At 49.4% G+C, this 27,653-nt stretch overlaps 1 protein-coding gene across 1 annotated transcript in view; it reads left to right on the forward strand.

The window, feature by feature from the left end:
- Nucleotides 1–27,188, forward strand: part of LOC142803875 (uncharacterized) — a 63,461-nt gene extending 36,273 nt beyond the window's left edge. The window contains exon 2 of the mRNA XM_075890140.1: nt 1–27,188. This exon is cut by the window's left edge and continues 15,016 nt beyond it. The gene's annotated coding sequence lies outside the window, so the exon portion shown is untranslated.
- Nucleotides 27,189–27,653: the final 465 nt, after the last annotated feature.

The raw sequence follows: 27,653 nt of genomic DNA on the forward strand, positions 1-27,653 counted from the left end.
CAGGGGTTAAAATATTCTCGTCCTCGCTCGATTCCACAACACCAAATGTCACGTTGCACACCTTGGTGGAGGGGCTGTCCCTCTCCTCGTATCTTTTCAGTAAGTAGGCGTGGAAGATTTTTCTGTCGCCAGCCGTGTCTACGACGTAGTCAGCTTCACCTTTCTTTTCCCGGACTTCAAAAGGGCCCTTCCATTGCAGCAGCAGCTTGTTCGTGTCGGTGGGAAGTAAAATCAGTACCTTGTCTCCGGGGTTGAAACTCCGCTCCTTCGCCTTTCGATTGCACAGCTTCGTGTACCGTGCTCCGGGTTTTTCCAACTCCTCGTGTGCCAGGCGGCACGTTTCCTCCAAACAGTTCCGAAGGTCGAAGACATGCTGGTACGTCGTCTTAGCTTCTTCAGTCAAGTCGGCGTTCGTCCACAGCTCCTTCAGTATCGCCAAAGGTCCCCTCACATGGAGGCCGTAGAGAAGCTCGAAGGGTGAAAACAACATACTGGCCTGCGGAACCTCCTTATAGGCAAAGAGGAGAGGTGCCAGGTAGCGGTCCCAATCTCACGGTTTTTCGGCGCACATGCGCTTCAACATTAATTTTAAGGTGCCGTTGAATTTTTCCACCAAGCCATTCGCCATGGGGTGATATGGGGTAGTATGGAGCTGGCGCACGTAAAGCAGCCGCGCTACTTGCTTCATCAGGTCCGATGTGAAGTTCGTGCCACGGTCGCTCAGTACCTCGCGGGGGACGCCAAATCGGGAGAACATCTCGACCAGGGCTTCGGCCACTCGCTCAGTTTCGATACTCGGGAGCGCCACTGCATCTGGATACCGGGTGGCATAATCCATCAAAGTGAAAATGTATCGGTTCCCATGCTTTGAGGGCGGGTGAATCGGTCCCGCTATATCGATCGCCACTCGCTTGAATGGGGTGTCGATTATAGGTGCCCTCCCCAGTGGAACATGGGTGGTACACGGCCCTTTGGTACGGTGCGCTGACAAATGTCACATGAGGCAACGAACCTTTTTACGTCAGCTGTGATGCCTGGCCAAAAGAACTCCTCCGAGATCCGGTCCTTGGTTTTCTGCGTGCCCAAGTGTCCTGCCATTATACCATCGTGTGCTGTTTTAAGCACAGCTTCTCGGTGGCAGTGCGGAACAACTAATTGGCGTACAAGCCGTCCGTTGGCCTCTGTGTACTGTCGGTACAGCAGTCCCTGTTCTTGTTTATACTCGGCGCTTCCCTTCTCATTTCGGCATGTTTGCTTCCTGCCGATCTTCTCAAAACACTGTTTGAGTGTCGCATCTCCCATCTGCTCGCAGCCAGTTATATCCCGGCAATCCAGCAGCGGTCCCAGGCGTACGAAGCTTGGCAAGTTTTTCGGGCTGTGCATGTGCTTGGGAACAGGTGATAGCTGCTGCTACAGGCTCTTCCCTTAACTCCTTTGTTGAGACAGGTTTTTCAGTCTCCTTTCTGGGATCATTAGGAGGTCTTACGCCATCGATATTGCCCAGAATGAGGTCATACAGTGGATCTTGCAGGCATAGTGCTGTCAGATTGCCAGTAAAGTAGGGGGTGTCAACCTCGATCCATGCTTCGGGCAACATCCCCGTTGTTCCGTCAACCAAGTAGACGAGTCTGCTTGTACCTGTCAGCTCGTCTTCCTTCACCAACTTCCTCCGCACGATTACTGTGTTGCACCCGGTATCCTGCAACACTGATATGTCTGTGCGTCGGAGGGTCCCTGTGGCCACTGGTAGGTTCTCGGCCAGATTTTTCGGCGGTGTCACCCTTACGGCGTTGACGACGGGGACTTTTTCGCCATTCCTAAGCTCGATATACCTGTCGCATATGGGATCCTCACGCGTTTCCCTTGTTGCGTAGAGGCAGGACGCCTAGAGTGAGTTATTTGCTCCTGACCGGCAGTCGTTTGCCCTATGTCCTTTTTTCCCACACTTGAAGCAGACGATGGCTACATTAGCGGCAGGCCTGTTGCGACACAAGTGCGGTGGGTGATTCCCACGATTGCAAATATAGCACCGTGGTAGTGGTGCGTGGCTGTTGCCTCCTTTCTCGTATTTCCCTTTCTCGTCCGTTATGGGATCATCTTTCTTTGTTTTCGCTAGGTTTGCTCGACCCTAAGCTTCCAAAAACTGCTCTGCCAGCTCAAGCATGTCTCCCAGGGATTCCGCCCTTCTTTCTTTCAAATATAATGCCAGGTTCAAACCACATCCATGCAAAAACCTCTCTCTAATCAACAATGCGCGGAGGGACTCGAATTCTGTCTCAGTTTTGAACAGCTCAACTCTCACATGTCCCGTTTATTAGGGAGGCGATCGCCGGGCTAATTCCATGAGCCGAAGTGTCGGCCCCCCGAACCGCACCACGAAAGCGTGGACAATTTAGAAGTGGTCCTTATTGGTGCGCCAGCGGACGCCGGCTGTGGCCCAAAGAACAAGACAGAGCCGAGAGTTGATAAACAAACAAATTATATTCTCAATAATGGCAGATCGAAAATAATACACAAAAATGCACACTCCACACTAGTTACATACAATATGTCACCAATCAAACCAATCAATCAACGTACTACACAATACAATCAGCCACACTTGAAACAACGGACACGGACAACAATACGCACTACAATGCAGTCGCATGCATTGAACAACCAAGACACTTAAGGACTAAAGCGATAGAAAACCTATTCAGTCCAAAGTCCTTGGAACAAAGGTCTGAATGATACTCTTCCGAGAATCACTCACTCAAAGTCCAGCGTTGTTGTCGTTCCGTAGCTCTCGAAGTTTCTCTTCCAGGAAACCTCGCGTCCTCAAATGGCCACTCTCCAAGCTTCAAGCTTCTTCGCCGGAAATCCGTCGGCTTCCCACACGCAGCTGTTGCCCGCGTCTTCGCTCGATAGCGGTAAACCCACGCTCTTGCCTGTAGCTCGAGCCGTCCCTACGGACCAAAACTTCGCCGACTACACGGCGGAATCTCTACGCACTCTGGCGCTCACTTCCGTCTCCTCCTGATCTCTCATCTCGGCTGCTCGGTTAAATACCTTGCGCGCGGCATTCCAGACGGTTCTCGTCCTTTCGTCGGCGCGATACGCAGCGAAACCTGGGAAGAGGGCGAGACGGTTGGAATGCCCTCTCCGGCCGATGAGTCAACTCGGTATGACCACGCCCCTTTCGTTCTGGAAAAATCGAGTGCTTGCTCGGCCGCCGTTGTGGGGTGAGGAGGTTCGTCGTGAAGCCACGCTTCTGCGGGGAGAGCGCGCGCCCGGGGAGCCTTGGACGTTTGCTTTCTTTTTTTTTTCTTTTGACCTCGCGGCGTTTCTCCCGCCCGTTATCGCAAGAATTTGGCGACGCGCCCGTTTTTAGCGCTCGTTTTGTGACACTGCCCCCCACTTTAAGAATATTATCTCATAATATTCAAAACCACACAAACGAGCGCGAACAGTCACCACACACTCTCACAGACTGTAACATAGACCGTCGCTCATGACACGTCACATTCACAATAGATCACTTAATACAATTGTACATCGTAATTCAATTACTCAACACGTGAAAACACAACCACAAGCACATGAGTCCAACACTCCACCACACATTCCTAATATACAAATGTACAAAGTTCTCTCACTACAACAATGGTACAATACTATACATCACATCACAGCACAACACTTCGACACTTGTGACACAAGATACCACAACATTAACACAACATAGGGCACTCAACACTGCCAAACACATTCTGCTTTGACCTCAGCACGTATCCTGTGTACTTTGAGCGGCGCTTGTGCCCTTTCTTGCGGTGCTCGCTCGATCTCTTCTTGTTTTTCCTTGTACCTTTTCGGCGAGCCTTTTCCGACGACGATATCTGAGGCGTCGTCTCAGCCATCGTTGTCTCTTCCGACACCGTTAACGCGTCATTACATTCGACGGGTCCTGTCTGTCTATTTACCCGCTTGATCATGCCTCTACATTTTGCCCGGCTGGCCAACTCCGTCTCCTTTACACTGTCAGTCGGTTGAGGTCGTGCCGACGTAAGTCCGGTTGCTCGGCCCGTGAACTTATTCGACACGATCGTCTTCTCCTTCGCTGTCTCTTGCGCCGCGGCTTCGCCTCGGGCTCTAGTGAGATCCGTCACGGGGTGCTCCTCCACTGTATCTCGCGGCCGCTGTGTTGGCGAGGGCTCTAACTTCGGGTCTTCTCCCAAACATTCTGGATCACTTGGCCCTCGCGCCCCGTCGATGTTTCCGATGACAAGGTCATACAGGGGGGTCGTCATGCATAACGCAGTAACCTTCCCGCTGAAGTACGGGGTTTCAACCTCAATTTCTGCTTCGGGAAGCATCCGGACCGTACGGTCAATTAGGCAAACCGGTTTCATTCCGCCTGTCAACTCTCTTTCCCGTACCAAATTTCTCCTCACGATAACCGTGGAGCTACCGGTGTCTCTTAGAACCGTAATCTTCTTGCCGGCGATCTTTCCAGGAAGCGTTGGCATTCCCTTCGTAACACCGGTTGGCTGTTTTGACATTACAGCACCCACAATAGGAATTTTCTCCCCATTCTTCAACTCTACAAATCCATCAGTGACGGCATTATTATCAGATTTCGGTGCTGCTTGCACACAGGATACCTGGTGAGTTTGACTCACTCCGTTCCGACATGCATCTGCTTTGTGCCCAGTCTGACCACACTTGAAACATTTTACTGCCGTAGGGCTCGTAAAGATCGTTCTACAGTTTTTCGCGCGATGACCCACTCGGTTGCACAGAAAACATCGCGGAATGCTCTCTGCTGCACGCTTCTTTTCTTCGGGAGCCCATTTCTTCGAATCATCGGGACAATCCTTCTTGACCTTGGCCAAATTAGTGCCACCTTGCGCTTCCAAGAATTGATCAGCCGATTCAAGCATTCCTTCGAGTGACTCAGCCTTCCTCTCTTTCAAGTACAGCGACAGGCTCGGGTGGCAACTAGAAAGAAATTGTTCTCTAATTAGGAGCTCTCTAAGCTCATCGTACTCCTGTGCTGTCCCTGAAAGTTCAATCCATCTGTCGAAATAATGACAAAGTCGGGCGGCATACTGCGTAGCCGCCTCCCCATCAGCTGGCTTTCCTGTCCTAAATCTGTCCCGGAATCCTTCCACGGTAAATCTAAATCGCTTCAGCAAAGCAGCTTTCACCTTTGCATAGTTGGCTGCATCGGTCGGCGTCAGCCTACCGTACACACTGAGCGCTTCACCACTCAAGCAAGTACTCAAAGCAGTTGCCCATTGATGTTCCGGCCAATTCTGGCTCTTCGCAATCGTCTCAAATCGGTGAAGGTACGCGTCAAGGTCGTCCTTCCTTTCATCAAACGCTACGAGCAGCTTGCTTGGGTTCAAGCGGAAGCCGTGATCTTCCCGTTCGCTGCTTTCAACTCTAGCTTGGACGGGAGTTTCGCTTCGCTGTTGCAAACGGAGCCGCTCGAGTTGTATCTCGTGCTGCCGCTGCCGTTCCCTTTCAGCCATCTCCGCTTCTCTTTCTTCTCTCGCCCTATCGGCTGCCAACTTTTCTCTCTCCAGCTCCAACTTCAATTGCTGCTCTCTTTCTTCCTTCAGCTGTCGCTCTTTTGCCTCTCTTTCTTCTCTCGCCCTTTCGGCTGCCAACTTTTCTCTCTCCAGCTGCAACTTCAATTGCTGCTCTCGTTCTTCCTTCAGCTGTCGCTCTTTTGCCTCTCTTTCTTCTTTCAGCTGTCGCTCCTTTGCTTCTCTTTCTTCTCTCGCCCTTTCAGCGGCCAGCCTTTCTCTCTCTAACTCAGCTGCCTTTTCTTCCTTGCCCCTCTCTGCCGCCAACCTCTCTCTCTCCACCTCAGCTTCTTTTTCCGCTTTGGCTTTTTCGACCGCCAACCTCTCTTTTTCCAGCTCGGCTGCTTTTTCTTCTTTGGCTCTCTCTTTTTCTTCTTTTTCCTTCTGGGTGACCTACTTCCGTAGTTCGGCGCCAGAAAGACCCATCTTTTCACCAAGAGCAACTAACTTTTCGAGATCCATTGTGTCTCGCAACTCGCAACTAAAACCTTGCCGCGTTTAAAAAGTATCTGCCTAAATCCGTCTATCGGAACACTCCCCTGCACTCGTTAATGAGAACACTGAACAACACACAAAATTGTTCCGATAGCACTATCGACAACTCGAGGCTCTTTCTCACTACTTTGGACACACTGTGCACCAAAAAGTCCTGTCACGGACGCCAGAATAATTGTCTCACATGTCCCGTTTATTAGGGAGGCGATCGCCGGGCTAATTCCATGAGCCGAAGTATCGGTCCCCCGAACCGCACCACGAAAGCGTGGACAATTTAGAAGTGGTCCTTATTGGTGCGCCAGCGGACGCCGGCTGTGGCCCAAAGAACAAGACAGAGCCGAGAGTTGATAAACAAACAAATTATATTCTCAATAATGGCAGATCGAAAATAATACACAAAAATGCACACTCCACACTAGTTACATACAATATGTCACCAATCAAACCAATCAATCAACGTACTACACAATACAATCAGCCACACTTGAAACAACGGACACGGACAACAATACGCACTACAATGCAGTCGCATGCATTGAACAACCAAGACACTTAAGGACTAAAGCGATAGAAAACCTATTCAGTCCAAAGTCCTTGGAACAAAGGTCTGAATGATACTCTTCCGAGAATCACTCACTCAAAGTCCAGCGTTGTTGTCGTTCCGTAGCTCTCGAAGTTTCTCTTCCAGGAAACCTCGCGTCCTCAAATGGCCACTCTCCAAGCTTCAAGCTTCTTCGCCGGAAATCCGTCGGCTTCCCACACGCAGCTGTTGCCCGCGTCTTCGCTCGATAGCGGTAAACCCACGCTCTTGCCTGTAGCTCGAGCCGTCCCTACGGACCAAAACTTCGCCGACTACACGGCGGAATCTCTACGCACTCTGGCGCTCACTTCCGTCTCCTCCTGATCTCTCATCTCGGCTGCTCGGTTAAATACCTTGCGCGCGGCATTCCAGACGGTTCTCGTCCTTTCGTCGGCGCGATACGCAGCGAAACCTGGGAAGAGGGCGAGACGGTTGGAATGCCCTCTCCGGCCGATGAGTCAACTCGGTATGACCACGCCCCTTTCGTTCTGGAAAAATGGAGTGCTTGCTCGGCCGCCGTTGTGGGGTGAGGAGGTTCGTCGTGAAGCCACGCTTCTGCGGGGAGAGCGCGCGCCCGGGGAGCCTTGGACGTTTGCTTTCTTTTTTTTTTCTTTTGACCTCACGGCGTTTCTCCCGCCCGTTATCGCAAGAATTTGGCGACGCGCCCGTTTTTAGCGCTCGTTTTGTGACATCAACCCATCTATCAAAGTAATGTCTTAAGCGAGCCGCGTACTGTGTTGCTGTTTCACCCCCTACGGGCCTCTCCTTATTAAACTTATCTCGGAACCCATTCGCCGTGGAGCGAAAGCGCTTCAGGAGGGCGGTTTTAACTTTCGTGTAGTCCGCTGCATCTGTAGGCGGTAGCCTGCCATAAACGCTTAGCGCCTCTCCGGTAAGACATGTCGAAAACGCCGTCGCCCATTGGCTTTCAGGCCACTTTTGCCCTCTGGCAATGCTCTCAAACCGGCGTATAAACGCATCTAAGTCGTCCCTGCCTTCGTCAAAAGTGACGAGCAGTCTACCTGTGTGTATTCACAAACTCGGCTCTTCCCCGTCATCGCCGTGCTCACTGCTGGATCCGCTCACACTGCTGTTCTCACTGAGGTGAATCTTTAATTGCAGTAACTGCACTTCCCGTTCTCCGGCTTCCCTTGCCGCTTCTCGTTCTTTCTCCCTTTCTTCGCGTTCTGTCTCCTTTTCTTTGCGCTCTCTCTCCATTTCTTTTTCCTTTTCCTCCCGGGCCAGTGCCCGTTCTTCTCTGGCTAATGCCTGGTCTGTTCCTGCTGCTCCTTAACCCATTGTCTAAGTTCGGCGCCATCGAGGCCTAACTGTTTACCGTGCGCGATCCACTTATCAAAATCCATACACTCCATACTGCAAACTGTCACTATAATGCCACTATAAAAACAGCGCAATCATATGCAGGATGTAACCGCTTCAACTGTGTGGCTCTATCACCGCGCTGTCCGCACGGTTCTCGTTCACCCCTCACTGTCTTACTGTTGTACGGAACGCCCTGTCGCGGATGCCAGTTTTTTTACAAGCTGCCACTCTAGCGTCGCTAGCGCGAATTCGGCGACGGGAATGACAGCAGGTTAGTTCGTTCCGTACGCAAGCAGAGACAGTGAAGAGATCAGAGACGTGAGAGAACAAAACAAACCTTACTCTAGTGATATTGCAGCACACGGTATCTAGTACAACACTTCAATACAACTAACAAAATACATCAACACTTGATACAACTAAAAAAATACATATAAAAACAATAAATCAGCTTACGAGAGAGAACTTTTACAAACTATACAAACTAACAACAATAGAACTACGGAGGGGAAAGTTCAAAGATATAAACAGGTGAAGGCATACGTGTGATGACTGGCAGCGTTGCGTGCCCGACGATCGAATGCGAGAAGTCGAAGAGAGTTCTGGTACGGCTGTGATGTTGGCGGTGTTGCAATGCTGGTGGCTCCGGGAGGCCAGTGCTTGCAGGTGACCTCGGGCAGGTGGAGCTAACTCGAGGTGGAGTCCCGATGTCTACGTTGCAGGCATTAATATCGCGTCACAACTAGACGAACGGCTAAGTTTAGGTGGCCGGCCGATCCAGAGCCACACTAAAAACTTCTAGAAGAGATACTCGTTGATCTGTTTCTAAACCATGTTGGTCAGCGACTAGCCTGCCTAGCAGGGCAAAATCCTGCGCTTAAGGGGAGACGCTCCTCGAAAGCACTTTTTTTTTGTTATTCAACTTAGAGCTTCAGAAATTGGACCACTGATGCAGTTTTTCCTCCTGATTCCAAATCTGTAATCAGTTTTTACATAAGTGCAATAGTTTGGGAGTTGTGTTTCAAGTAATGGTGAAACTTGATAAGTTTTCCGGGAACTTTCGCGCATACTAAATGTTCATGCAGAGAGTTGTTCAATGGCTCCTTTTGCTCCCTATTAGCCATAGAGTGCCGATATCTAGCTAGAAATTGTGCTCCAACTTTGAAACTATGAAAAAAACATCTGTGTAGCAAACTACCCTTTTTTTTCCACTCGACCACCATTAAATTTATTAATAGATATTTACAGCTGATAGGTTGTGCTGATTCAAGTAGATATCGGCACCCTACGCACTCTCCTCAATGTGTGTGCCAAATTTCGTCGTCGTATGACCATTCTAAGTGCCCGAAACACTTCCCGCAAAAAATGCAAATTGGCCAAAATTGCGAAATGAGAAAAACGCGTTTGAAAGTTTGAAAGTCTGTATTTACAAAAATGAAAAACGCAGTAGCACGAAACTTGTGCTGAACACATACACACATGTCCAGAGGGAATATCAGTTGTCTAAAACTCTCCAGCACCGTAGGTTTTCCCTTCCCGGCTGGTGCGGCAGGACTCTTCCACCCGGGCCCTCTTGGCTGCACTGCGACGGTGTGCCCTCGCCTCAGCGGTCTGACGCACATTCATCTTGTGCATGCGCATGCTGTCTCGGCGGTCGCTGAGGGTAACCAGGGCCTCCGAAGGAAGCACCCCAAGCTCTTCCAGCACCTTTTCAAAGCTCGCGTGGCCCCGGTTGAACCACAGGACTGCAATGGCTGTGGCTGTTTCCACAGCAGTCCGGGAAGCAAACCGGGTCTTTGGACACAGCAGCCATATTTTGCTGTTCAGGGACTCGGCCGCGTTCTGTGTCTTGCCGTGGAGGCACCGGGCAAGCAGCTTCGCATCTGTGAGACGCTTGTAGATTGGGAGGACTGCCAAACCCTGGGCCTTGGTCAGGAGGGGGGTGTGGCACGGTGCAGGCTGGCCCTGCGCCTCAGCACGTCGGTGCTTGCACCACGAGTCTGGGCCTGCAGGCAGAACTTGTGACTTCCAGCACCGTCTGTTGAGCACGAGTGCAAACATGAGGCCCATATGGCAGTGTACATCTTGTGGACATTTCCCCGATTGTTCACAATGGCCACCTGAAAGTAAGTTTGAAGCTTCTGGATGGTGGTCTCCTTCAGCTTCTCCCCTCGTGGAAGTGGCGTTGGCAGCTTCCGCAGGCCGGTGCCCAGACGTTTCGCCACGTGGTTGGTGCACTCCTCTTTTTCAATTGGAGTGTCAGGGTACACGTTGGCATCACAGACCCCGTTGTAGGCCTTGCTGTCTCCATCGCTTAGGAAGATGGTGAACCGCAGGGGTGTCTCATAGTCCACAGTCCTCTGCCAAATGCGCACTGCAGCTTCGGCCTCCATGGCATGCGAAGAACAGTCGCAATTCTTCTCACAAACGGGATGATGAAACGCCTGCCATGTTTCTTCATCGCCTCCCATGTCGTTATGCAAACTGCACGCCAGGCAGAAGTTGGAAAGCACTTCATAGTCCAGGCACAAACCAGTGTCCAAGGACACTACAGTTCCCACACCATTATGGCTTTTGTGGCCTCTTTTTTGCCATGTGCCGTCAAACATGACTGGCACGTCACTGTTACCAGCCACCTCTTTGGTGACGCTGCGTGCCCTTTGCATGTTTTCACAGACAGCCTTCACTGCCGCACTGTGAATCTTTTTGCCGATAGCATGGAAGGTCTTATGGTGCATAGGGTTTGGCAATCCAACTACTGCACAAAATCGTGAAAGTTGCTCATGCCCGATACCGACGGCACGCGCTGCAAGCACCACTTTCAGGTTCACGGCAAAGGCGTCACGCGAACTCCCGCTGTCGTAGCTTCTGCTTGCACCGCGGCCGCCATCTGACGCGACCCGCTTCGACGAGTACGCGGACGAAAGGATGCTCTCCGAGCACTCCGCATTCTCGCAGTGTAGCTCCAGAAACGCCGAAAGGCCTTTCCGCTTTTTATTCGGTGCCCGAACTGCGAGTTTACTCTCGTGACAAACGGGGCATGCCGCGCCTGCGACGACGGCCGTCAATGCACCCAACTCGCACAGCACTACGCTTTCGGCACGATCGGCATTCGGCCTGACGTCGTTTTCGAATAACGCGATCTTTTTCTGCGATGCACTCACAAAATTCACTGCAGCGTTGATCTCGTCGTCGCAGTTGCCATGGTCGACGTTGCCGTGGTCGATGTTAGGCCTACCGGCCGCTGGCCCGTCGCGGACATTTTCGTTGGCGGTGGCTTTCTTGTACGTCCTCCGCCGCTTCCCTCTGAACTTGTTCTTACTTCTGTATTTCCGATGGTCGGCAACGGCCTTTTTCGGGCTTGCCATCGCACGAAAACAGCGAAAAATAACTCCGGAAAACAGTGAAGCGAACTACGGCAAGAAAACACGGGTGCTGTCAGCCAATGGCGGCCCTGCGTTAGTGGCGCGCGGTTTGAAACGGCGGGAAAAGACTGTTTTTGTTGCTTTTTTTTTAGATTTTTCGTGAACGTACGAGACTTCAAGAACCGGGATCGTGGAGAGTAAGGACAACTCTACACGAGCCAGCGGCCGCAATATGGCGGACAGCTCTCTTCGCGGCCCCGCGAGCACGCGAACAGCAGCCCGTTTTGTGTAAATTTCGTGATGCCGCGCGTCACTGCCGCTCACTCAGACGCGTTTTTCACTGACTTCTGATGCTTATTTCGCTGTGATATTTTCAGATGTCAAAATATAATGTATAAAGATGATAAAGCAACAAAAAACAGAAAAGGTGAAATTTGGAAAAAAAACGCGACTTTTCGACCCGCGTCTCCCCTTAAATCCCCCTCGTGTCCCCTGGCTCTCTTCCTTGGGGACAAGAGACCTCTACATGGGTCCAATCATGCGCGTTTCATTTTTGGAAACTCCGCCCCAAAAAATATATTGACCCCACCTCTTTTTAATTAGAAGAGGGCCCTCAACTAGCGAGACGGACAACCTGTTGGGGTGCTGTCATACGGCTTGGCCACCAGAAGTTTTCCCGTGGGAACGGTCAGACTGTGTGGTTCTCAGCCGGTGCGTCCCGTAGTCTAAACCTTGTTCGGGGTACATCGCGGCCTTCCACGACCCTGCAGACGTCGCCTTAGGGACAAAGGATGAAACGTATGCAGCGACGTTCGAAGAACAACACTCCATTCACCATTTCCCGGCTCTTTCATGCGCCCGCAGTTCTCGCCGGTCAGCGGGGTAGTATGGCGCCCAATAATTGCCGTGACGCCGGGTCGCAAAAATGGCAGTCCGTGACAATATGTCATGGGTAGAGTTCTATTGAAATACTGAAAGTGGTGACGTCCCTTTCAAACTTCGTGATTTTCTTTGGTTTCCGGAAAAAACATTTCCAGATACCCCCAAGTATGAAAAGACTCGAAAGTGAAAGCTTTTGACATCACTTGCTTGTCCCAATCCGCATTAATTCATGCTTACTTGTCTTAATCTACTATAATGCATCCAATTAATGGGTTGCCTTCAATCGGGGTTTATGGTTCGAGTATTAGAAGACGAGACATGAAAATCTGAAATTCGAATCCTAGAAACTCTTGCATCGAGGCTCGTATCCTACCAATAATAAGTGCGGGCTCTTGACATGACAGAACCACGATATAGAGAGAGAAATAAATTTTATTATATAGATATGACATAGAGCTCCATCAAAGTAACGTCTTGGGAATGTTTGCTCATTCGGGGTTCTTTAACGTCCACTCAGTATACTAGTTTCAAGTATCTCTCCGCTATCGAAATACGGCTTGCGCGACTAGACGTGAAGATGCGTCTTTCGGGTCAGCAGCCGAGCACTGAAACCACTGCACCACCGCAGCGGCTTTAATAAAGGATTTATCCTTAATAAACCGAGTTTTTTTTCACCTTTCTTTTTCAGCTCTTTTCTGCAGCTGTTGGACGTTTGGTGGTTTCATGCATGTTCATAGACGCATGATATTTGGACCGTGTATTACTACGTGCGTTAGTTCGCCGAATGAGAGCGCAAAAGGCAACAGTGCTGGCTGAGCTTATTGATTGCCTAAGTCGACATTCACAATGTGATCATGCCGCGGATCACCTTGGAGTAACGTGCACTATGTGCAGCACGCCGAAACCCGCAAATGATGTGCTGTCGTCACATTAGCGTTCGGCTTTTTTCATTGTCTTCACAGTGACTACAGAAGTGACACCTTGCACCGTACGCATCGTTTTGAGATGCGCGCCGTTGAAACGAGCGAAAGGGCAGGCTGCCGGGTGATATGGGACGAGCGTGCGCAGTATGCGCACCCGGACAGAGCCGTGCAGCCGCCAGAAGGTGCAGCGACGTGCCCCGGCACGCGCTCCCGTGGTCGCTAAAATTATGCACTCGACTGTACATTGTATTTGTCTGATCTAGAACACTATGAGGATACTTAGCCATTTGTGCTGCCATCAGAGCAGCTATCAATTTTGACTAGGACGGAGATATCATTTTCAGTGGGGGCACTCTAGAATATTTGAAGGTGAGGTTTGGGAGGAGGAGGATAAAACTTTATTATATAATAGACACCAAGAATGGGTCAGGTGAGAGGTATGTTGAAGGTGAGAAGACAATGGGGCCCTCAAGCCGCTCTAGTGCTTCAGCCATCCGGTCATGAGCTGTGCAGAGCAGCCTTCCGGTGCTCCTGTCACCCAGCCCGCCATAGGGGGGATGAGGCTTGTTTGGGCAGTTTCTGTATGTATATGAATAAAATCTGCTTGTGCACTAAGGCAGAGATGACAGTGAGGTAAGTAAGGCGTCACCCTTGTAAATTTGAGAATTGATGAAGTGTGAGATGAATGTGCCCGTTTGGAGAGTCCATAAACATTGCAGGCTTTTTTCTGTGGCCTCTTCAACTGACAAGGCACAGGTTGTGCCAAAGCACTCTTTTGCAACACAGAAAACAGTGCAGTTAAAGATGTTGAGGCTTACGGCTTGCTGATGTGCTGCTCAGAAACATCTGAGAGTGGGGAGGAATAATTTGAGTCTGAAGACTCACTCAAGTACTTTTCGCTGTTGACAGGGGACTGTAATGCAGGCTTAGTGTTATGTGGTTTGTTTCAATTGAGGCAAGGCCTCTGACCGGGAAAAGAACCATCGAATTTCAAACACACACACAAAAAATGTAACGTAATTATACACGGAAAGAAACAAAGAAAAAATACAAGCAACCAAAACCAAAAGTCATCTTCAGCCTATGCAATCGTTATTGTCACCAGAGCATCAAGACTAACCGAAGTTCTGTGGAACGTTCTAAAGGGAAAAAAATAGTCGTGGGTACTTGTGTTGTTTGAGGTTGCTGGGGCGGCGAAGTTGTCGCTGACACATTGAGTCGTTGGTGGCACTGGCACTTGTGGGGTGGACTGTGAGACCTGAAGTCGTGGATTGGAAGCCAGCAGTTAGCTGAAGCTCTCGGAGGTTAGACAGAGACGAGAAAGCGGAAGAATGCCAATCTTTTTACCGATGAAGCCCCACAGTGAAATGATTGCTTTGCTGCAGTGGCGAGTGCTTGCGGGACCGAGCAGCATGCCACTGGCCATTCATATTGTACCGATAGCAGGCCTTGCTCGACCCCACCCCCTCACTTTTATGCACCTGATGCCTCAGCCAGTGCAGGATGCCTTTGCCCGGATCTGTCGTAGTGTTGACCATTGAGAAGTTTATGTGAACCAGCCATTGACTGACGACAAGCTGACTCATTAGACCAAACGTGGTTGGCTTCTGCAAGCCTGTCTGCTTGGCGCTGTCAATAGCCATGCATTTCGTTGCTTTCGCATGCGATGAAAATGAATTGTGAATTACTTGAAGAAAGATTGGAGAATTTAAAGCGAGGGCTCTAGAGGAAACAGAGACGCTGAGCGAGCCAGCCTGCAGACACACAGAACGCGTTGATCGCTGACAGTAAAAGAGCGTTTTTTCAACAAGCATCTGGCTGAAAAAGGGTAATAGTGTTAGTAGCACTCGCGAGGTCGATAACGCACACAGCAATTCCATGTGGCCACATCTCTTTTTTGAAAGAAGATTGCTGGTCTCGGTACTCCTCAACAAAGCGTCATAGCTTTCAGCGATTTCAGGTTGGGTATGGGGTCCTGGTGGCTGTGGGGATGTCAGTGCTGTTGAGCTGTGGGAATGAATATGCGGCAGAACTCCTCTCCATCTTCATTGGCCATGACAAATGATCTTCGGAGACTACAATCATTGGGTATCACTTGGAATTGTGGCTGTTGAACCCTGTGACCGCTGACCCAGGAGGTAGACGTGCTAGGTATCTTGTACCTCTGTTATAGTATGTATTTTGATGCTGGCAGATCTCCTTCAGTGTTGCAGTCACCTGCTTGGAAGGTAGTCCTAGGCTCTAAAAGCTTCGTGTGCACAGGCAGGTGTGTCACCGTTCTTCCTATCTGGTGCTGAACTGGGGATTGTAGCATCTTTCCTTGTGGACGGTTTTGTTCATTTTATTAGGGCGTTGTAGAAACCTGCTGTCTCAAAGGCAGTCTTGATGAGAAGTTGCTTTGCCTCTGGGACAGCTCGTTCTACCATCTCGTTAAAACATGGATAGTGCGAGCTTGACGTAGTGTCCTTGGTATCACACAGTTTCACCGGCAATGTGAATGACCTGAATAGGCACGAGAGTGCCTATTCAAGTCATTGCGGCAAGTGAGTTGGTGCAATCCCCATCAGGCGCTGACTGGAGATTCCAGCATCTTGTCTCTGGGTCATTGAATGCGAAACGTACCAAAGATTGTGCTCGACCCTCTCCAATTGTATTGTGAAAAATTGCAGACGTTCATATCAGAGCAGTGTTTGCCCCTTTTTGTATTTTTTTTGGAAAAAATTTTTCTATTATAGTGATTTCAATTTTGTTGTAATAAGTAAGATCGTGGTCACCAACAAATACTTAATCATGTCACAGCAAACAGTTGTTGGAACACCAACATCTCTTTTCTTTTCAGTTATTTTCCGACGTGCGCCATAAAAAATACAATGGAGCGTTTTAAATCTCTGCTACTTGCTTAAAAAGGAATGGCACCATTGGCAGGCACTTATTTGTCCCATGATGTGCTTTGTGCTGAAGCAAAGCTGCAATTCTGTGGCCATTTTGATTATTTGTTAAAAATTTGATGAACATTACAGACACAATAAGACTAAATCACATGATTGTAAAAATTCGACAGATGTCTGTCTGGTTCGTTCTGTAAACTGGAAAAGGATTTTAACTCCGATCAAAAAGTATGTTAAAATGCATAAACCAGACGTTTTGGAACTGACTTGGTTCCTTCCTCAGGGGGGACTGGGGCTATGTTGCAGCGGCGTCTTAAGGGGAGATGCGGGTCGAAGACACTTTTTTTTTTAATATTCATTCGAGAGCAATGAAACTTGAGGTGCTTATAGAACTTTTTATGCTGATTTCGAGTATATAATGAGTTGTCTTGCAAGTTGCATACTTTCAGTTTTGCAACATGACAAAGTGAAAAACTTAAGCTCTTTGCCCCCCCTCTTTTCATACCTAAACTTCATTAATTTTTTACCATTGATAGTTCATAATGTTTCAAATGAAGTGTGGAATGCAAACAACTAATTTGGAAGTCCATACAAAATATGTACTAGACGTGAAAAATTTTAACGTGGGAAGTTCATATTTCTCCTACCCTAGTAAAAGTTTACATAACTTTTTTTAATATATAAAAAGAATATTGAAACTTAAACAAGATAATTGCATTTCTCGTACTTTGGAAAAAATTTGGGAAAAATTTCATGCAGATCTGAGCACCAGAAGTACCCGAAAAAGGAGGGGCACATTGACAAAACTGGCAAAATTTGTGTTTTGAGAAAAAGAAGTTTTAAAGTCAAAATTGCATGTTTATTTATCAAAGATGTCATTGAATGCGACGAAATTTGTACACAAGAAAGAAAAATTCTCCTTGTAGTGGCCACTGCCATTAAAATGCGCCAGCACCATAGGTTTGGCCCTCACGGCTCTTTCACGTTGACAGCGTAGCTATCGCGCGACCTCCCGCTGTCGTATGTTCTCCTCGCGGTCAGTCCGTCACCCGCCACGCTCACGCTGGCCTCCCCGCCTGAAGCTACTCACCGCGAAGTATATGTCGCCGAAAGAATAGTCTCGGGGCACTCACTGTTTGGGCAGTGGAGTTCGACGAACGACGCAAGTCCTTTCCGCTTGTCGGCCGGTTCCCGGACACGTAATCCCAAATGGCGACACGTCGGACACATTGCACCGCGCACAAGCATGTTCAGTGCTGTCACATCAGCAATAAACGAAGACTCGTCATCCTGTGATTTTTCTTCGTTTTCGAAGAGTCCGATCTTTTTCTGGGAGGCACTCACATATTCGAATGCCGCGGCAAACTCGTCGGGCGCATCGGCGTCATTGCCACTACGTTTTGCGGCAGCAGACGATCTTTTCATGGTTTGAGTGTTCGGCTTTGATTTGCGCCGGCGTCCTTGAAATTTGTGCGCCGCGTGAAACCTCACAGGCCGGTGACCGCGCTTCCTACGGCTTTCTTCATCCATAACGAATAAGCACTCGAGAAAAGCGTTGTTCAGCTGTGCTGCTCGACGAGACACGGATCCTGCAAGTAGGCTTCACAGCACACACAGGCGCGCAGCGGCCAATGGCGGCTCCCGATCCGTACCACGTGATTTAAAAGCCAGTCGCGGCGCTTGAAAAAGGTGGCAAAAGCGCGCTTCTCTTTATTATTTTTTGCGTTGCAGCAGCGCGGGAAACCGTCGCTATTTGAAGAGTGAGGCTCGGTTCTTCGCCTCATGCGGTCGACAATGGCGAGCAGCGGCGCATTATCAGCGGCAAGGTGCTCGAAGATGACACACTTTCGGCCTTTTGACAGCCACCTTGTGCTCTTCAGACGCAATTTTAAAGCATTTCCAGTTGATTCTCGACATAGATTTTTTTTTTCAGAATAGTAGAGGTACTAATCTTAACAAAACAGGTGAAAACAAAAAAATCGATAATTTTTTAGAAAATTCTCGTTTTTCGACCCGCATCTCCCCTTAAGGCACTCGCAGGGCAGTTAATGACTCCTCTCTCCCGTCTTGTCGCGGAGCATAGTTCGTGTGCATACACTGGGGTAGAACGGTTGATGTTTCGGGCTGGTCACAGTATATGCCAACGTTACTAGAATAGCTTCAGTTGTAAAACTCTCCGCCGGTGCCCCTGTTGCCGGTGTCTCCACTCCTCAGCCCGCCGCCAGATGGCGGCACCGCTCCATCTTGCTCCGCAGCAGACGCTCCGCCGCAGCCGGCTGCGGCCTAAATCTCTCGCGGACGGAGTGTTTGTGGCTGTTTCACGCGTATTTTCACGTCTTCTGGCGCTCTGCGTTAAAGAATTTGTGATACCAGGCGAAACCGGTATTTACCCACAGCGGCTTGGTATATTTCCTCGTATATTTCACTTCAAAACTGGGTCTCCGCCGCTGTTTCAGAAATGTAGCAGTTAGATACACGGGTACTTTTAAAGGTAATTCGATGATGCCCGCATAAAGTTTGTGAAAGTGCCAGAGGCGCCCGAAAAGTGTTTACACTCTGGCCAATTCACACTTCATTCTTTACAGGCTGGTGTCGCGTGCCTGTGAAAGATGTGCGGCCGTTCGCCTGTTTCCGCCACTATCAAATGGTAGCTAATTCACTCCTGAGAAGTAATGGGAAAATATCTCCATCCCGATTTTTAAAGCGGAGATTATATGGCTACGATTCCATGTACTTTACTGTCCGGGGACAAGGGCTCCCACTGTCTCTGAAGCGCGTGATGCGTTGGAAAAGGAATGTCCGATGTGTTTGCTAATAACACGCGGTCACCACCAAAGCCGCACGCCGTTAAAAGCATGATTTAGAACCCGAGTGTATATGGCTAATCAACAGGATATGCACCACAGTCAATATTACAATGGGACTTAGATTTTAAACCTTCTGACCCTTGGATGTGCACTTTGAGGTGATTACAGTTAGTAACCGCTATTTTCAAAGTTGTTGAAATAAAAGTGTGTGCGCGTGCGCACACGCATTTCTATATTAGAAATTATCACCATCCACGATCACGACGAAATATTGTTCTTACCTTTCTCCTATACTCCGTATCAATCCCATATCGTGTGTTAAAAAGCTTTCGTGGTCATCCACCATTACGTGAATGGAAAGGTTCGCGAGTTTCTTGCTCTCTGTATGTTACAATGCGACTTAATGTGATTGGGGTCAGTTGTCAACTAGCTAGTGAAAACACCTTTGATTTAATCTTATTTGGGTCAATTGTCAACTAGCTTTACGATTCAGAAAACGAACAGCCCTACCGTTAAGAATCAACAACTCACGTTTTGAAATGAAATGACTTTATTTAAAAAAAAAAAACCAAAAAAAGAAGCGCTATTCTATGGGAGATATTCAGGGGAAAAGGCTGTGGGCACGCAACTTGACTGGCCCTAATATAGATGGCAGGCTGCAGCGGAGCAGGAACACTTACTGCCAAGGGAAAAAAAAAAAATAAATAAAAAGAAAGAGGAGAGAGAGAGGAAGCAACGCACAACTGACAAATACTACAGGTTACAATTCCAGAATTTTACAAATATATATATATATATATAATGTGGACATACCTATAACACCTAAGCAAAAACAGACAATGAAATTTCCTTCACACAAGCTATGTACAATATAATTTCTGGCAAAGAAAAGTTTCCCCAGGGTGGAAGCCTACAGCAGCTTTGCCCGCTTTCTCGCTGCCTTTACTTGAGCACTGGAACTTCGATGCTGCTCCAGAAATCTGGAGTAGAAATGCATGCGTGTTGCAAGGTAAAATTTAATAATGCGTGCACTGAGCTCCTGAAAGTGCAAGGGGTACCCAACACGACTAAGCATATTTTCTGACATCTCTTCTAGAATTCTCCAGGACAGGTCGCCAAAAACCTGGTTTGACTTAGTGTGTCGCTCTATGACGCACTCGATGCCTGACAACATGCACGTTAAAGCTGCAGATGGATGCTTAAGAGCACCAGGCACAAAAGACCTTTGCTCAGTGACCTTAAAAGACCTTAGCTCTCCCCTGCCGCCCGTCGACGCGGCCGGCGGTAGGGGAGAGGTGAAGCCCGATGCGACTGCCGCGTCACGAAGCGCACGGACAAGCAGCGGTTCCGCACAGCTCCGCCGAGTTTTACAACTGAAGCTATTCTAGTAACGTTGGTATATTCCACGACTCGAGTACTAACCTTCTCCTCTAGTTAGTCTTGGTTTCAAGGATGGTCGTTGCGTCAAAATTTATCTAGTTGTCAAACATCTCAGAATGCTCGGTGCCAACGCTGCACTTTTTTCAGAGCTTCCGGACGTCGTTGGCGTGTTGTTTGAGTCCTGTTTGAAAAGGTTTTTTATCTCACCAATATACAAAAAAGGGCACTCATTGCACGGGATTTTGTAAACAACAAGCGTACATGAAAGCACGTGCGTGAAGGTAACCTCTTTTTTTTTTTTTTTGAAGACCCGCGTCAACATCTCGCTGATTCTTTGTACGTATGGGACTGGTATGCGTTTGGGAGGGCTGTCAATGCTGATTGGGGTTTCGGTATCGTCTGTAGCTCTGCGCGGCGGGTGACGGCTCGTATGAAGTTTTTTGGGTATCCATTTTTTCTGAAGCCCGCCATTACGCGGGCCTCTTCTTTCTTTTGTTCCGTGTCAGTGGAGCATATGTTCTTGGCTCTGGAGTAACGTGGTCACAACAGAGACCTTGTGGCAGGCGGGATGAGATGAATTCATATCATTTCGTCTGCCACAAGGTCTCGGTTGTGACCACGTTACTTCGTCTCGTCCCGCCTGCCACAGCATATGATAGAAAATTCTTGCATAGGTATGTTTGCCCCACATTATCTAGAGATGGCATTTCACTGAGATCTTGCACAATAAATATCTGCTGTTGCTTTGATGGCAAGGTGTTGTGGAAATCCATAGGGCTAAGTGAACACGCAGGCAGTTAACTTCCTGATGTACAGGAAAGTGGGAATAAACGTGCATAGAAATGTCCTGCTGCCTTGTTTCTAAATAAGGACATTTACATTAGAGCTCTTAAAAACTGGGACGATGTAGGATGGTCATTGCAGCCGGAGAACAGCTTCATTATAACAATCAACTTTTCAGTGTTGCATTGGTTCATATGTGAGGTTAAGCTCAGGGGAGAACTTAAACAGAGGAGGAGGAAGCTGAGAATTTCAAGAACCATGCGGTTTGCGTAAGGCACTTCATAAGATGTGTGCGTCACCTCTGGATCCTTCTTGTAACATCCTACTTTTTTCTGAGTCGATCCACACATGCGATGAAATTCTCGAGCCTCTTTCGAAGATGCATGGTTCTTCTAGATTTGGCATAAGTTTTGATCTGCTTCGGTTTATCTGCCACTCTAAATGGCTGTTTGATTTCAGTGTGTTGCTCCGGGTATGGGCTTGCCCTGATGCAGACAAACTCCTACCCAAACCCTGTGCACCTTCACAGGAGCTACCCACACTTGTACCTGGACAATAAATGCAACCTATGCATAACAGAAAGAGCATCTCATAAACATATACTATGGAAATGTCCCAACATATCAACACATTCTCCTTTAGCCCTCCGGGAGCGGTTGCGGCTAATGCTGCTCAGCTCGGAGGTCAAAGACCAAAAATGGGCTATCGAGCTGGCCACGCAGGCTGTACGGACACAATGTCCCCTGGTACCTCCCTTTGAGGTCTTGTCCGAACTGCAAACATGTATGATTGTCATGGGTCCCGTTAATTCGGGAGGCGATCGCCGGGCTAATTCCAAGGGCCGAAGTATTGGCCCCCCGAACCGCACCACGAAAGCATGGACAATTCAAAAGTGGTCCTATTTGGCGCCCCAGCGGACGCCGGCTGTGGCCCAAAGAACAAGTCAGAACCGAGTGTTGATAAACAAAACAAAATTATATTGTCAACTATGGCAGATCAAAACGATACACAAGTATGCACACTCGACAATAGTTGAATACAATATGTCACCAATCAAGCAATTTACTACGCAGTACAATCAGCCACACTCGAAACAACGGACACAGACAATACGCACTACAATGCAGTCGCATGCATCGAACAACCAAGACACTTAAAGACTAAAGAGTTCAAAAACTTATTCAGTCCTAAGTTCTTGGAACAAAAGTCTGGATGATACTCTTCCGAGAACCACTCACTCAAAGTCCAGCGTTGTTGTCGTTCCGCTGCCCCCGAAGTTTCTCTTCCAGGAAACCTCGCGTCTTCAATTGGCCGCTCTCCAGGCTTCAAACTTCTTCGCCGGAAACACGTCGGCTTCACACACGCAGCTGTTGTCACGCGTCTTTGCTCGATAGCGGTAGACACACACTATTGCCTGTAGCTCGAGTCTTCACCCCTCAGGTGGAAATCCTCTTCTTCACCTCCTTTGTCAGTAAAGACAAAAGGCTTCGCCCACAAGGCGGAACACCCTACGCACTCTGGCGCATACTTTCTTCATCTCCTGCTTTGTCACTAAGGACAAAACCTTCACCGACAGACGCGGCAGAACACCCCACGCACACTGGCGCTAACTTCCTTCTCCTGATCTCCCATCTCCGCTGCTCGGTTAAATACTTTCCACGCACGATTCCAGAAAATTCTCATCATTTCGTTGGCGCGATGCGCAGTGAAGGCTGGGGAAAAGCGCGAGACGGTTCGACGGCCGTCCGTGACGGATGACGCAACCCGGCATCACCACGCCCCTTTCCATCGAAAAATTTCCGGGGCTTGCTCCGCGGCCGATGTCAGATGAGGAGGTTCGTCGGCGAACCTACGCTTCCGAGAGGGGAGAGGGACGCGCGCCCGGGCAGTCTTTGGATGCTTGTTTTCTTTTTTTATCGTTTACCTCGAGGCATCCTTCCGGCGCTTCGTCGTGAGAATTTGGCGGCGCGCCCTTTTAGAGCGCTCGTTTCGTGACACTGCCCCTCACTTTAAGAAGTTTATCTCATAATATTCTAAACCACACAAACGAGCGTGAACAGTCCCCACACTCTAAAAGACTGTAACCTAGTCCGTCGCTCATGCCACATCACACTCACAATAGATGACTCAATACAATTGTACATTGCAATTCAATCTCACAACACATAGAATATAGCCACAAGTACATGAGTACCTTCGCATTCAGTCAGTGTGAGGTCAAAATATGGCTACGTGGAGCAAGCAGAGCTTGGCACAGATGAACTTATGGGCCTGGTGGAGCGGCTCTCATCGCTCTCAAAGGAGGGCGAATTTGAAACGCTCAGCATGCCCAACGAGGGTCTTGGGCCAAACACGGCAAGACGCTTCTGAAGCCGTGCGAGTGCTTCACGCTGCTGCCGCTGTGAGAGTGATCTATGCCGCTGAAGCCGTGAGTGGTCGACGGCAGCCCTACAGTGGATCGGGCTGCAGAAGGACGATCGGATGACAAGGTTGTCCACCAATCTTCTCAAACAAAAGCACTGCAGACTACATGACACTAACATAGTGAAATGGTTTATTCTATTTAGCAATCAGTACATTACCACTCCTGATAAGAAACAGTATGGTACAGTATTAAAATAATCAAAAAGTTAGCACATGCTAAAACACAGCTGAATGGTATTGAAAGAAGGGATTTGCGAGGGCTCGTTTTTTGCTTTACCCAACCATTTTGAAAGCCAGCAAATCACAAAGCAATAGAAGGTACAGAGAATGTTAACTGTACTGTGTAATGTTAACTGTACTGTGTTGACTGTAGAGAGCTAGACGGCATTCAGCATAACGAAACCAGATTTTTGTTCCTTCTACATACCTTCCCGCTCTCTCTTTCATTACACACCTTGGCAAAAGACCAAGACTTTAGACCCAAACAAATCTAAGAAACCTTGTGGCATAGTACGCTGTAGCACCTCATGCTCTCTGGCTAGATTATTATAAGTTTAAGTCGACTATATGTAATATGCAGCCACTTGTTGGGAACACCACATACCGTTGCTTCGGAAATATTGAAGCGAAGTGCAAGGTCGGTGTTTTAAAGGTTCGCCATGATTTTTATCATAAAGAGGACGAATTACTTGAACTTTGACAGAATTGTTGATGCTGTGGTTACAGCACTCTCCACAAGTTTCAGATACTTAAGCTCAGGAGAGAACATAAACAGAGGAGGAGGAAGCGGAGAATTGCAAGAACCATGCGGTTTGCGTAAGGTACTTCATAAGATGTGTGCGTCACCTCTGGATCCTTCTTGTAACATCCTACTTTTTTCTGAGTCGATCCACACATGCGATGAAATTCTCGAGCCTCTTTCGAAGCTGCATGGTTCTTCTAGATTTGGCATAAGTTTTGATCTGCTTCGGTTTATCTGCCACTCTAGTTGGCTGTTTGACTTCAGTGTGTTGCTCCGGGGATAGGCTTGCCCTGATGCAGACAAACTCCTACCCAAACCCTGTGCCCCTTACAGGAGCTACCCACACTTGTACCTGGACAATAATTTCAACCTATGCATAACAGAAAGAGCATCTCATAAACATATATTATGGGAATGTCCCAACATATGAACACATTGTCCTTAGGTCCTCCAGGAGCGGTTGCGGCTAATGCTGCTCAGCTCGGAGGTCAAAGACCAAAAATGGGCTATCGAGCTGGCCACGCAGGCTGTACGGACACAATGTCTCCTGGTACCTCCTTTTGAGGTCTTGTCCGAACTGCAAACATGTATGATTGTATGGGTCCCGTTAATTCGGGAGGCGATCGCCGGGCTAATTCCGAAGGCCGAAGTATTGGCCCCCCGAACCGCACCACGAAAGCGTGGACAATTTAGAAGTGGTCCTATTTGGCGCGCCAGCGGATGCCGGCTGTGGCCCAAAGAACAAGTCAGAGCCGAGAGTTGATAAACAAAACAAAATTATATTCTCAATTATGGCAGATCAAAACGATACACAAGTATGCACACTCGACAATAGTTGAATACAATATGTCACCAATCAAGCATTGTACTACGCAGTACAATCAGCCACACTCGAAACAACGGACACAGACAACAATACACTCTACAATGCAGTCACATGCATCGAACAACCAAGACACTTAAAGACTAAAGAGTTCGAAAACTTATTCAGTCCAAAGTTCTTGGAACAAAAGTCTGGATGATACTCTTCCGAGAACCACTCACTCAAAGTCCAGCGTTGTTGTCGTTCCGCTGCCCCCGAAGTTTCTCTTCCAGGAAACCTCGCGTCTTCAATTGGCCGCTCTCCAGGCTCCAAACTTTTTCGCCGGAAACACGTCAGCTTCACACACGCAGCTGTTGTCACGCGTCTTCGCTCGATAGCGGTAGACACACACTATTGCCTGTAGCTCGAGTCTTCACCCCTCAGGTGGAAATCCTCTTCTTCTCCTCCTTTGTCACGGAAGACAAAAAGCTTCGTCCACAAGGCGGAACACCCCACGAACACTGGCGCTAACTTCCTTCTCCTGATCTCCCATCTCCGCTACTCGGTTAAATACTTTCCGCGCACGATTCCAGAAAATTCTCATCATTCAGTCGGCGCGATGCGCAGCGAAGGCTGGGGAAAAGCGCGAGACGGTTTGACGGCCGTCCGTGACGGATGACACAACCCGGCATCACCACGCCCCTTTTCATCGAAAAATTTCCAGGGCTTGCTCGGCCGCCGATGTGAGGTGAGGAGGTTCGTTGGCGAACCTACCTTTCCGAGAGGGGAGAGAAACGCGCTTCTGGGAGTCTTTGGATCCTTGTTTTCTTTTTTTATTGTTGACCTCGAGGCATCCTTCCGGCGCTTCGTCGCGAGAATTTGGCGGCGCGCCCTTTTTGAGCGCTCGTTTTGTGACACTGCCCCCCACTTTAAGAATATTATCTCATAATATTCAAAACCACACAAACGAGCACGAACAATCCCCACACTCTGAAAGACTGTAACCAAGTTGTGATGAGTGAAGAAAACGACGACGCAAGTGCGGGGTAAGGCGCGAGTAATGTGCGCTTGAGTGTCAGCGAATCAGCTGATGACCTGTGGTGGCCCATAGAGGTGGCGTGCCACGATTGGGCCTTGTGTGACCATTACGTGGCAGTAGGCTTTGTGGCTTGGGACGAGCCGGAGCAGCGGCAGACGGGAGACAGCGGGCCGAAGCGTCGGACGCAGGCGATCCAGGTTCCGGCAAGGGAACGCGGCTGTCCACGCTACTGTCGTCCAACTACCAGCTGGGGCGGCATTGCCGGCACGAGTACTGCATCTCGGGGCACGGCCTGGCCTGCTGTTCTCTTCCTTGCCGAGGGCATCGCGGATCACGGCGAGGCGTCTCCACGGTCAGCCGTTCAACACAGCGATGAACGTGGCCTGGCTAATGGTCACGGTTGCGTCGAGCATCGCGTCTCGGCGCACGCTTTTCGCTGGACGGGCTGGCCATGCCCCGCATGGAGCATCACGTCTCCGATGCGGGTTGACTGCTCCGTGGCCGCACCCATGCCATTAAGCGCCGGTGTCACCAGAGTGTCGCACATCAGCAAGGGACGAGCGAGATGTTCTGCCGAGCGAGACGCGGGCGTGTGCACGGAGGACTATGGAGCCAGGCGAGGATTCAGGGTGGCCGAGGATTCAGATGCCAGGGGAGTTGCTGGCTGAATCGAGGATCGCCGAGCGGTGCCGAGCTGTACCGAGCGACGCGCCAGACTCGGACGTGGGCCACGAGCTCATGAGCTGCAGTGTGCACCCGAGGGTACCTGGCGGTGCCCTGGCCAAGAAGAAGGAGCATGCGGAAAAGAGAGCTCGAGGGTTGAGGCCACGAAGGCAGAGGAAGCGGTGCGCCGCTCGAGAGGACGAGTTCCTGGCAGCGTTCCTGAGCCGGACGTGAGACCCGTACATGTCGGCCAGGTCGAGCTCCGGTGTGTCTGTTCAAGGTCCAAGGCAGAGACCTGCTGAACGGCTCCTGCCTGGGTGCAGTGGCCGGGAGCAGGTTCGTGGACGAGGCCTACCGGGTGTGGTTGTCGTGAGCCGTGGCCTGATCCTGGACCCTCGGAGTTGCGACCCTGACTGCTGGGTTGGACGCGACGTCCGACTCAACGGCGCTGCACACCGTAGCGTATCCGTGCGCCGTCAGCCGTTCCACCCATGCCATGAAATAAAAAGTTCATGTTAATCCTTTCTCCTCCGCTATCAACAAACATAGTGACGAACGTCCCTTAACCTTCACACAAGTCCATCGCTCATGCCACGTCACACTCACAATAGATGACTCAATACAATTGTACATTGCAATTCAATCTCACAACACATAGAATATAGCCACAGGTACATGAATACCTTCGCATTCACTCAGTGTGAGGTCAAAATATGCCTACGTGGAGCAAGCAGAGCTTGGCACAGATGAACTTGTGGGCCTGGTGGAGCGGCTCTCATCGCTCTCAAAGGAGGGCGAAATTGAAACGCTCAGCATGCCCAACGAAGGTCCTGGGCCAAACACGGCAAGACGCTTCTGAAGCCGTGCGAGTGCTTCACGCCGCTGCCGCTGTGAGAGTGATCTGTGCCGCTGAAGCCGTGAGTGGTCGACGGCAGCCCTACAGTGGATCGGGCTGCAGAAGGACGATCGGATGACAAGGTTGTC

Source organism: Rhipicephalus microplus, chromosome 3, assembly GCF_043290135.1.
Source record: "Rhipicephalus microplus isolate Deutch F79 chromosome 3, USDA_Rmic, whole genome shotgun sequence".
NCBI classification, from domain to species: Eukaryota; Metazoa; Arthropoda; class Arachnida; order Ixodida; family Ixodidae; genus Rhipicephalus; species Rhipicephalus microplus.